The following is a 13,481-nucleotide window of genomic DNA, read 5'->3' on the forward strand; positions in this document are numbered from 1 at the left end:
GAATTTGATCCTCAGAACTCACCTAACTATGGAGGCAGAGAATCAACTCTATATAAAGTTGTCCTCTGACAACACTCGAACACAGTCAGACACACCCACTCACACACCCACTCTCACACACACACTCACATATAATACTCTCTCTCTCTCTCTCTCTCTCTCTCTCACACACACACACACACACACACACACACACACACACACACACAAGTTCCTCAAAGTCATCTTTGGATCAGATATTCCCCAATAACACCCCTATTTCAGGTCTCCAATATTACACATTATTCATCTTAAAATCATAGGCTCTTAGCTCCTCCGTGAACATTAACTCTACGCCACAGGCTTTCATAACTTAAACATTTAAAGCGAAAATGAACCATGTGAAGGAGGCTCACTGCTCTGAACCCCGCCCAGAAAGCAGGTTGTTCTTGCCCCACTCCCAGCACTCACACAGACCCTAAGTCTGGAAAGAAAGACGGTAGCAGGAATAAACAAATTAGAAGGCACAAAAACAGAGGGATCAATAAATAAACCCAGAGCTTTTTTTTTGTGAGAGCTAATAAGAGAGAGAGAGAGAGAGAGAGAGAGAGAGAGAGAGAGAGAGAGAGAGATCCCTTTGGCAAATATAATCAAGAAAAGAAAAGAGGCCCAAATGAAATCAGAAATGAGAAAGTGATTGTAACAATGAATCAAAAAGATGAAAACAGATTGAGGGGGAGCGTGCATAATTCTACAACAAATTCATTCTAAAATTATCAATTAAACAGATGACAGGATACAAAATCTAAAGTAACGTGACAGACACAAGAAATGTGGGTAAGCAACTGGAGAGGGGGAGAAATACATCAAGGAGTGCTCTTCCCCACTCCCAAGAAGGACATTCCTATCCACCCTGGTGTCTCTGGAGAAATCTATCCAAATTTTACAGAACGCTGCATTTCCATGTTACATAAATTATTCTTTAACGTAGAGAAAGAAAGGATGGCAGAAAACCCTGCTAATTCATTTTGCAAGGCAAATACAGTTCTGATTCTGAGCTCTGATACAGACAGGACTGGCTTTTTTTTTTTCCAAGAAAAAGAAAAAAAAAAAAGGAACAGGGTCCAGTATGGCTTAAGAATACAGTCCCAGAAAATGCGGTTCAGCAGTCTATTAGGAGAGTAAAGTTCCATGACGGTGTAGGGTCTCCAGCAATGCAAGGAAGGGTCATCTCAGGGACATCTATTAATACAACACAGGAGATCAATTGATTAAATAATAGGAACCATATGATCATAGTTGCGTGTGCCAAAAATCTATTTCAATAGATGTCAAAACATCTTTTAAATGGGAACAGTATGACACTTCTTTATCATAGTAAAGATCTAGTTAAACCCAAACTAGCAGCTTTAGTGGGAAAAGTGAGAGAGCTTTTTGTTAGGATGGGGGAGGAGGACAGGTGAGCAGTATGCTGACATTTTTTATTTAATAGTATACTCATGATTCAGGCTCATGTGATAAGACATGAAAAAGAAGCCACAGGAATAGCTATTGGAGGGGCAGAAGGAACGCTTCCTCCACAGAGGCTGGGATAACCCTCTTTAAAGACCTGATGTCAGGCTGGAGAGATGCTTCATAAATTAAGGGTGCGTGCTCTGTTGCAGGGGACCTGGGTTTAGCCCCCAAGGCCCACACAAGGCAGCTCGTAGCCTGTAGGTCTAGGTCAAGGGGTTCTGGTCCCTGACAGCACCTCCTTGTACACAGGTGCACATTCAGGCACACCTCATACGCGATAATATATTTTTTTAAGTTTTTAAAAAGTAAAAACAAGCCAGGTTCATGCCTTTAAATCCCAGCACTTGGGAGGCAGAGGCAAGTGGATCTCTGTGAGTTCATAGCCAACCTGGTCTACAGAATGAGTTCCAGGAGAGCCAGAGCTACGCTGAGAAACACAGTCTAGAAAAACAAACAGTAAAATAAATGGTCTGGTATTCACTATTTGTTTTCCTTATGAAGCCATTCTGATTAGTGTGAGGAGGAACCATGGTGTCATTTTAATTCCTTGACTGCTAAGGGCGTGGGACATTTTTCATGTTTTTGGGCCATTTTCATTTCCTCCTTTGAAAACTGCTTGTTTCGTTAACCTGTTTATTGGCTGTATTGTTGAGGTGGCATTGCGGTGTGGTCTTAGTATATCCTGGATATTAATCTTCAGTCAGATGTATAGCTAGCAGACATTTTCCCCAATGTATAGCCTGTTTCTACACTCATCTCCTTTGCTGTGCAGAAACTAACTGCTTGCTCCTTTCCTGAGCTAGTGCAATCTTTCCCAGAAACCCTTTGCCTGTCCTTGCATCTTAAAGTGTCTTCCCTAAGTTTTCCTTTATTGACTTCAGAGTTCCAGACCTTTCAACCACTTCGAATTTTTTCTTTTTTAATGTAGAGTGGGAAGTGAGGGTCTAATTTCATTCTACATGTGAATATCTGTTCCTCCCAGCAGTTTATTGAAGACTCTTCTTTCTCCAGTGTATATTCTTGTCATCTTCGTCAAAAATCACGTGACTTTATCTGTGTAGATTTAATTCCGGGCCTTCTACTTTATTACATTGATCCATGTGTCTATTTTTGAACCAGTGCCACCCTCCTTTCGATGCTATGGCTTTGGAGTATAATGTGAAATTGGTGTTGTAATGCCTTCACTCCTGTTCTTTTTGTGCAGGATTCCTTTCACTGTCCATGGTGTTTCAATAATTTTAAAATTGTGCTTTTTCTCAGGAGCTGGAGGGATGGTGAAGGGATTAAGAGCACTGAATGCTCTTCCAGAGGACCTGGGTTCAATAGATGGCAGTTCACAACTCCAAGATCTGATGCCCTCCCCCAGACATACATGTGGGCAAAACACCAATGCACATAACATTTTTTTTTTAAAGACTGTGCTTTCAGTTCTATGAGGAATGTCATTACAGTTTTTCTGGGAGCTGCACTGAGACTGTGGATTGCTTCAGGTAATTTAGACACCTTCCCCATATGAGTTCCACCAGTTGGTGAGCACAGGGTCTTTTCCACTTTCCTGGGCCTTCAGTTTCTTCCTTCAGTGTTTTAACATCATCAGTGCAGTGTCACGTCCCTGTCAGGCTTCTAGCCTTATGGTTTATTCTGAAAGAGGTCATTTTCTTGCTTTCTTTCTCAGTATTTCCCACTATTGACAAGAAGAAAAGCTACTAATTCTAATTTCACACGTTCACGGAAGCTGCTTATTGGTGCAGAGAGCTTTCTGGGAATCTAGGGCCTCTTCTGTACAGGATCGTCTCTGCAAATGGCAGTACTTTGATGTCTTTCTCCACTATCCTTGTCTCATCCACTCCCTTTTCTTGTCTTGTGGTTTAGCTAAGACTTCAAGGACTGACTTTGTTGAACTCGAGTGGAGGAGTGGAATCTGCCTTTTGTTCCTGGCGTTAGTGGTGCCTCTTGACCTTTCCCCTGTTTTACGTCGTGTTGGTGACAGGCTTGGAAGGTTTGTTATGTTGTCATGAAGGGATGCTGCTCTTTGTCAAAGGTCTTTGCTGACACACTTAAAACCACCACAAGACTCCTCTTCTGGAGTCTGTTAATATGATGCCTTACATGTGTTTATTAGCATATGCTGAACCATCCTTGTGTCCCTGGAATGCAGTCTACTCAATCAGGGTGAATCATCCATGAAGATGAATTTGGTCAGCAAATACTTTTATTAAGAATTTTTCATTCATGATCATCAGGGAGATGGTCCTATAGTTTTCTGTCTTTGCTGTGTCCTTGCCAGGTGTGGGAATCAGGGTAATGCTGGCTTCATAAGCAAGTTTGGCTATTCCTTCCTTCTCTGCATTGTGAAGTAAGGTGAGGGTGTAATAGCACTTAGCAGCAGATCTCCCCGTGCTTGGACTTTTGTTTAGTTGGAAAACTTTCTATTACTACTTCTATCTTATTGCTTGTTATAGATCTATTTGCTTATAGCCTCTTGGTGTAATTTGGTTAGTGATACTTTTTCCATTTCTCTTAGGTTTTCCCAACTTATTAGAATGCAATTTCTCCAATCGGGATACATTCATGTGTATCTCGTGTTTCAACTGGGTAGCAGCAGGATTGTCTCGATGGTTTGTGCCCATTGCCCTTGTCAGGACAGCTACTCTGCTTCTTATCTGATGGAACCAATGGGCCATAGACATCAGCGACGCATGTGGCCTGATATTAGTTTAGTAAGGTATATTTTGGGTTCAGAGTCTTTAAGGAATGGAGAATAAGCATCAAGTTCCTCAGTCGAAAGCATAACACTCAAAGTAACTCATCTTTGGCAATTGACCTTCATTTTGTTATCAGTGACACAGAACTCCATGAGGACCTTGGATATAATGCATGAGGGAGCTCCCTTAAAAGGTGGTTCTGTGTCCTCTCTGAGGTTACCCCTGAGCTAGAGCTCTGGATGTGCTTTCCACAGCAGGTCACTATGCAATCTGCTTGGAAGTAGAACTCCCACAATGTTTCCCACTGTAGTTGTGACTGAGCAAAGTGTAGGAATAAACTGGACGCCATTTTTCATATTAAAAAAAAAGGCATGTAATTTCTCAGTATATAGCACAGTGAGGCCCTGGGTTCCATTGTTTTCTGTTAGAATAGCCTGCTTTTTTTATCTCAAATTTTACTCTCTGTGTCTTCTCTCTCTCTTTTGATTAGTTTGACTTACAAGATTTTCAATCTTGGTCAGCTTTGCAGAGAATCATTGACTCTTCACGTTGTTCTTTTCATTTGCATTTTATCAATCCCTGCCCTGATCTTTATTATTTCTTTCTATTTACTAATTATGGTTTTGACTTGTTCTTATTGATTTATCCAGCTCTTTATCTACTACTACTACTATTACTACTACTACTACTATGTGTGTGAGAGATGTGTGGAGGCAGGTGCCACATCATGTGTGCAGAAGTCAGAGATTAACTTTGTGATCTCCCATTCAGCCTTTATGTGTGTTCTGGGGATGGAATTCAGGCCATCAGCCTTTTGTGGCGACTGCTGTACCCACTGAACCACCTGAGTGGGCCCTATTGCTTTTACATGCATTTGTCTGTGGTGGTGGGATGCACACATTACAGAACACAGGTGAAGGGCAGATTCTCACTTGCTGGAGTCAGTTCTCTCCTTCCATCGTGTGGGTTACAGAGGCTTAAATTCAGGTCCACCCAAGTCTATACCTCAGAGCAGATATGCACTACGTGGAACTCTGTGATTCTGACTCAGAGTTTATTCGCTCTGTGGGGACAATTAGGCAAGCAGTCTCATGATGCCTGGTCTCAGTTCTCAGAATGAACCACACGGTGAGAGACTTTTGCCTCTATAACCACCAACTCAGCAGGGGCCTTTGGACATGGCTTCCTCCATGGCTTTAGTGAAATGACAACACTGCCCCTCTTGCCGCTGAATCAGCTGCTGAGCTTGGCTTTTCTCTGTATCTTAACCCACAGTTCTACCCTCTGTAGCTGCACTCACTGTGTGAGGCGAGCACTCCTCTGTCAGGCCAAGTCCTCCAGAATAGACTTGAGATTCTACACCTTCTGTTCTAGTTCCCAAAGTTTCCTCTCTGGTTTTGTTACTAACACTGGTGTTTCTCTGCCGTCATCCACTTGATAAGATGGCTGTCCTCCGACTGTCCCTGGGTGACTCTTCCGGTTGTCTAGTACTTCTGTGCATGCATATCATGTCATCTTCCTTTATTCTTACAATATTTCCTCTTTCTCTCTTTCATTCTCATTTTCATGGTGTTGATTGGTTGGCTGGTTTGTTGGTTTAGACAGAGTCCTGCTGTGTGTCCAGGCTGTGCCAGCAAACTCACAAAGCTCTTGCCTCTACCTCCCAAGTGCTAGGATTGCAGTGTGCACCATCATGCTTTGCCTGGATTAACCTTATTTTTTTTTTAATTAAACTTGAACTTTTTGAGATTCTGAATAAAGTGAAGAAACACTTCATAATTGCATATGAACATGCATACCTTCATGGATACACACACACACACACACACACACACTCACACACACAAACACACACACATACACATTCTTACCACACACACTCACACACACATTCGCATACACATTCACATACACACACACTCACATACATATTCACATACACACTCACACACACACTCATACACACATTCATACATACACACACTGACACAGATAAACACACATAGGCCTTGACACAGATGCACACATGGAACTTACATCTAGAACCAGTAGACTCTTTACACCTTTCCTTGATCCAAGGTTGAAAATATTTCATCCTGAAAAAGCAAATAACATTAAAAAACAATTAAGACCCTTCCTCATACACCAAGGCCAAAGAAATAAATGAGCAAAAGGAACGATGAGAGGATTCTCTGCGAAGGAAATGGAGATCTGGAACAAGGACAATCAATAGGTACGACAATGCCCCGCTCTCTTCCTCTGCACCTCAGCTGATTTCAGAAAGCAAACTCACGCTGATGAGGCTCCAGGGAACTGCCACACTCTGGTACCCTATTTGAAGTCACTTAAAATACCCAAGACCAGCCCCAAATTCATTCCATGAGAATGAAAAAGAAGAGTGATGTTCATGGCTTCATTCAGCGGCAATGTTTGGTGTTAAAGCAGCACTCTTCATACCAAGGGATGGGGGAACCACTCAGGACTTAACGGAGTGGAAGGCTGAAAGTGGATCTCTTCATGTGAAGGTGGAGGGGGGGGAACCACTCAGGACTTCACAGAATAGCATGCTCCACCTACCTTAAAAGGTAAAGGAGAGCACAGGGTGACATGCTAAATGACAGTGGAACCAACTTGTGTAGTTAATAAAAATGGCGGAGAAACTTTCATTTTTTTATGTATCTCACTCAAAGCATGGAGAGGACATGATGCTATCATAGACTCTGTGGACGAGAGGACCCTATAGAGTCTAGGGAGTGTGGTTCAAGTGCAGGGATCCAGAGTTAATTATTTGATGAATTATTTGAGACCTACCGGGCCCATGGAGCTGCTGTGGTGAACTCAGAATCTATCTCCCTTCCCCTCTTCCCCTCTTTCCCTCTCTTCCCCTTTTCCCCTCTTCCCCTCTCTTCCCCTCTTCCCCTCTTCCCCTCTTCCCCTCTTCCCCTCTTCCCCTCTTTGTCCCCTCTTCGTCCCCTCTTTGTCCCCTCTTCGTCCCCTCTTCCCCTCTTCTTCCCCTCTTCCCCTCTCTTCCCCTTTTCCCCTCTCTTCCCCTCTTCCCCTCTTCCCCTCTTTGTCCCCTCTTCCCCTCTTCTTCCCCTCTTCCCCTCTTCCCTTCTTCCCCTCTTCCCCTCTTCCCCTCTTCCCCTCTTCGTCCCCTCGTCCTCTCTTCCCCTCTTCTTTCCCTTGTCCCCTCTTCTTCCCCTCTTCCCCTCTTCCCCTTTCCGTCTACAATTGTTTCCTTCCTCTATTCTCCACCCACGCCTCCCCACCTCCTTCTTTGCCCTCTCTTCTTGTCTCTTCTTTATTTTTTATTTCTAGTTTTGTCCTCTTTGGAGGGATACATGGTTCTTACATTAATGATTATGACTTGACTATCACCAATCCTGTCATGAAGAATTCAGAATTCTTATCACAGTTGAACGATGAGGACCGTATCATACAGTGACATGATGTGAATCAGCTCGTTCTCCTCATGGGCTATATAGCTCTTGTCTATCACAAGCCGCACGCCTGTTTTCCGCCAAGGAGCCCCCAGCATCAGAACAGTATTTGGCATGTGGTCACTGCTCAGAAGACATCACCTTGGGGGAGCGGATGAGTGGAATGAGGAAGGCTCCACCTAAGAAACAAAGAAACCCCAAACTCTGATCCGAGAACATTTGGTGAAGAGCAAATGAAAGATTTGGGAAAAGCCTGTACTTGGAGCATGGGGCTGAAGCAGTTTTCCCAACTTCCCCAGAGATGTTCTGAGAGTGGTACCCGGAGTTGAGAGGGATAATTAGAGCTGCTGGGAAAACTGACCTAACCCCTATTCTCTCCAGTTCTGTAGGAGTCTGGATGAAACGCAGATCAGGATCCACTGGTGCCGATAACTTAGACCTTATCCCGACGCCCGGGGTCAGAGGATGGCGTGCAGATGAGCTGAGGGGCAGTAAGAAGTGAGCTGAGGGGCTGGGCCGAGCCTGCCCGGGGTCCCACACAGAAGAGTGAATGCTCACGTTCCATAGAGAGTGAAATCAGATGAAAAACTGGAAGAAGAATACTCCCATGAAGAAAAAATACAAAGAACATTCCATTACCAAATTCATATTTTCTGCAAGATTAGAGAATACGCGGTATTTTTCAAAGTGTGATTGTGTGAGTTTAGACCATCTTACTTGGAGATGAAAAGCGTGATTGTTGGATTTAAAAATGTAGACGAAGCAATGAGGAGCATATTAAAAATTGAAGGAAGTGAAATGAATAATTTAAATCGTCTGTTAAATAGAGATAATCTCTCAGAATTCAGAGAGAAGCATGGAGAAATGAAAGAAAATGCCAGCGTCAATTCGAAATTGGCAAAACCAAAACAGCCCAAGGCCGGAAGTGTGGAAATTAACGACGATAACTCGTATCTAGACACGCCCTTGTAAAGTTCAAACATTCTAAATATGGGAAATGAGTCCATAATTAGTGCGTTTTTTTATTATATAGGATCAATTAAAATAAAATAAGAATACATGTAACTTATGAGGTGATTTTAAAAAGAAAAGGAGAAAGTGGAAAACATGAATACAATAACCAGAGGGTAAGGAGGAACGTAAGAAGCACCATTGAATAAGATGCCAATATTAACAGAAAGATACATCACAATAAATATAAACAGACCAAACTTCTCTCTATAAGGACAAAGATTATCGTACTGACTTGACTACAAAAGCAAATTCCACTTAAACTTGAATAGGAACGCTTAAAATAAAAGAAGGGGCAAAAGATATAAGATGATCAATAATATGTCAAAGGAATATTATAACAATACTCATATAAAAACCTTAACTCAAACCAGATATTTTAATGGTAGAATAGGAACAAACCATTTTTTAAAAGTGAAATTCTCGTTATAAGGAATAGTCAACATTAGCCTCTAAATAGCATGGAGTTGTAATGCAAAAGCAGTTAACTTGATGAGAGAGAGATATGGGCACTACTTTATCTACCTTTTCATTTCTGACCATGATAGAAAAATTAAACTGAGATTCCCATCTTGTTATAAATAGCTAGGAAATAAGGAAGTCGAAAACACCAATTATGAGGGGAAATTATCAATGCACTGAACCCCAGGAAAGACACAGCTGAGCATATTAAGATCTTAATGTCATATGTCTGCATTCCACTCATCCACGGAGCTGGAGAACGGCTGAGCTAGGGGCAGCCGTAGAGAACACACACACACACACACACACACACACACACACACACACTCACACTCACACACACACACAGTCACACACACAGTCACACACACACTCACACACATACACAGTCACACACACACACTCACACACATACACAGTGACATACACACACTCACACACACACACACTCACACACACACACACACACACACACACACACACTTAACCCATAGAGAAAAGTTACAGTACATGGAATAAAACACATTTTAGGATTACCTGTGGGCTTGATGTTGCAGAAGGAAAGATTAGTGAAGTGGAAGACATATGCTGGGGAATTTTCAAAATGCAAAGAAAGAGGAAGGGAACCGAAAAGTGTTGGCAATGGTGCCTAAGCCGTGGGAAACTCCACAAAACAATGGAACTGTCCCAGGAAAGAAATCAGTGGAATATATGTGCCAAAAGATAAGAAAAAACAAGCAAATGAGCTCCAACCACAAAAGAAAAAGAGCCGCACCAAGAAGCACAACTAACATATTTACAGATAAGCAAGGAGAATTGTACGCAGAGGAACCAGATAAGAGCGGCATCAGAATTCTCATCACAAACAACCCACGATGGCGTCTATTGTGACCCCATAAGACTGAGAGACCTTTCGTGATCTAATTCTGCTGCCAACAACAGTATCTATGAATAACAAAAGGCAAAATAATCTTCAGACACGATCCTGAAGAATTTGTCTAGAAATCTTAAGAGTGACTTAAAAAAAAAAATTCTTCAGGGACTGGAGAGATGGGTCATCAATTGAGAGAGCCCTGGCTGTTCATTCAGAAGACCAGAGTTTGGTCTCCAGCACCCACCTAGAGTAGCTCACAACTGTGTATAACTCCATCTCCATAGGATCTGGTGCCCATGGCAGAGAAAGAGAAATAGAGACAGAGAGACAGAGACAGAGAGACAAAGAGGGAATAAATCTTTTTAAATTTCCTTCAAAGAAACAATGATAATATACAGTAGTGTGAATCTACAAAAGGAACAAAGACTCCCCCAAATGACAGCTACATTGTAAAAAGAAAATTTTCTATTAGTTACATCCCTGCAAAAGATCATTGAATATCTAAGGAAACACAATGGTGTGAGATTATAACATACGCAAAAGTAAAAAGCAAGATAAAATACCAGCTCACTGCAGGAACTGAGACAAGGGAGGGCTAAGGCAGAGTGAGCCAGACAGAACAGTCATCAAACTTAACCACTAGAACTTACTCACACTGAAAAATAGACACGGGTTGAAATGTGCTCAGAAAACATAACAAGCAAGGCTAACAAGAAGCACCAAATGGGCTGGAGAGATGGCTCACTGGTTAGAGAGCTGGTTTCTCTTCCAGAGTACCAGGTCACAGCACCTAAAGGGTGTCTCACAACCTCTGTATCTCCATTTCCAGGAGATCCAATGCCCCCTTCTGGTCTCCTCAGGCATTGCATACATGGTGCACAGATACACATGCAGGCAAAGCATTTATACACATAAAAATAAAAAAGAAATCTTTAAAAACTATGTTAGAGATAAACAAATATGTTTCTGAAAAGCACCAGCAGATTTATAAGGACAGGGACAGTGAGGACTTCTTCAACCAAATGGAATCAAACTAAAAGTCAGTAAGAGACATAAAGGAGAAATGTCCCAATACCAGGACACTGAACAGCACTTCACTTCTAACTGACCCCATTGGACAGAGAGCACGTTTCAAGAGGAATTAAAACATATGCAGAAACGATAAGCTGAAAATACAATGTATCAAAATTTGTGGACACGGCCAGGAAATGCTGAGGGAAATTTACAACACTGCATGCTTGCATAAATAGATACACAGTTCCCAATCAACAGTCTAAGCTCCCTCGGGAATCTGGGGAAAACAAAGACAGCAGAGGCTCAAAGCAGGAGAGCAAAAGAGAATACCAAATCTAAGATGGAAAAAAAATCAATGAAAATTTAAAAATAGAAAAAAAAATAAATGAAACAAAGAACTCATTCTTTGGAAAGATCAATAAAGTTAAAAAACTGGCAGTAGTTACCGATGACACATTTTCCAGAATCAGCAACAAAAAGAAAACCACTACAGACTCTGCAGATCACAAGAAGACATTAGGTGGGGGCTGGGGTGATGGCTTGTGGGTCAAATGCTTGTGTGTGAGAAGGAATGAATACACTCTGATCCCCAATCCCCACGTAAAAAGCTGGATGTATCATGTATGCCTGTGACCCCCAACACTGGGGAGGTAGCCACAGGTACAGCCTATGAACTCAAGACAGTCTGTAATCGTAAAAGTTAAAAATGACTGTCCCTCTGAGTGCCACGCCTACACATACTGAACATACACGTGCATGTATGCACACACATGCACGCACATGCACACGAACATAAACTACATAAGGGTATCTTCAAAATTTAGATGAAATAGACTAGAACCTTTGAAAAGCACAAACCAATGCAGATCACCCAGTATTAAACCAGTAAGTGAGTATTCCATAATTTACAAGAAATTAAATTCGTTATAAGAATTCTGGGAGATTTGTCACTCAGTAAGGATCAAATAAGGAAACAGGGGCACTGAAAACTGATCATATTAGATAGATGGGTGGATGGAGTGACTAGGGCGGCCTATGGATGTGCGATTCTCAAATGTTCACGGAGTCATTTTTTTTTTTTTTTTTTTTTTGGAGCTGAGGACTGAACCCAGGGCCTTGTACTTGCTAGGCAAGCGCTCTACCACTGAGCTAAATCCCCAACCCCACGGAGTTATTTTTAAACTAATGATTTCAGGAGTCACAAATGAAAACGGTGGCTTTAAAGGGGGACGAGTTTGTTGACCTGAACTACAATGCAATCAAATAAGGAACGGGCTACAAAATAAATAAAAATCACTTAGAAATTAAAAATGCCCTTAGAAATAAAAAAATGTCAAAAATAGGGGCAGGAGAGATGGCTCAATGGTTAAGATCACTGACTGCTCTTCCAGAGGTCCTGAGTTCAATTCCCAGGAACCACATGGTGGCTCACAACCATCTGTAATGGGATCTGATGCTCTCTCCTGGTGTGCCTGAAGACAGCTACAGTGTACCCACATACATAAAATAAACAAACATTAAAAACCAACAACAAAATACCATCAGCATTTGCACAGGAAACTGTTAAAAGACTATAGTAAAAAAGTAAAAAATAATATCACATCACATGCCTAGAAAATAATTACAGCACTGTGTGTGTTGTGTGGTGTGTGTGTTGTGTGTGTGCTGTGTGGTGTGTGTGGTGTGAGTGGGATTCAGGAGAGATGTGCACGTCGTGCCTCCAGGACGACCCATACTTTTAATATTTGCTCATCATGAAGCAGAGAAGGATCAAAATAACAGAAGTAAACGTTCATGTCAAGAAGGTTTTTGTTTTTGTTTTGTTTTGTTTTAAGGTACAGAAAAGGGGACTAAACTAAAAATGAAAAGATTGTCTTTATAGACAATTAAAATCAGTCAGCAGCTTGGAAAAGAAATGAAAGGTGAACTGATGAATTCTAATTTTAAAAAATATGAACAAAGGAACAAAATTCTGGAAAAATTTGTCAGAAAAAAATAAGGTGCGGGGGTGGGGGAAGGGACCAATGTTTGAGAAAGCAGCAAGGACTTCTATGAATTCTCTCCTCCCTGAGGACAGTGAAGGAGCTGGTAAACTATCAGAATCCAGGGCTCTGAGAACAAGCCAAAGGCTAGCAGCAGCACGCAGTTTCAGGTTCAGATGGATGAATGGTGCTTTGTGGGTTGTTGTTGTTGTTGTTGTTGTTTTGTTGTTGTTGTTCTTCTTCTTTTTCATGCTGCTGCTGCTGCTGCTGCTGCTGTTTTTTGCATTTGTTTTTGTTTTTGTTTCAAAACAAGATTAGCAGAGTTTTTACTGATGTAACCCAATTGCCCTTCTGCAACTTTGCAGATGCCTTGAAAACTCTTGATCTGCAGTTAAAGCCATTGCCCGGTGGCTACTAGAGAGTGTGGAACAGGGCTGGAGCCCCTTCAAAGCTTATTTCCTGATGAATTTTCTGGTGGTTTATGGAATCATCTATGCTT

The sequence above is a fragment of the Rattus norvegicus genome, chromosome 5, assembly GCF_036323735.1.
Source record: "Rattus norvegicus strain BN/NHsdMcwi chromosome 5, GRCr8, whole genome shotgun sequence".
Classification (NCBI taxonomy): Eukaryota; Metazoa; Chordata; class Mammalia; order Rodentia; family Muridae; genus Rattus; species Rattus norvegicus.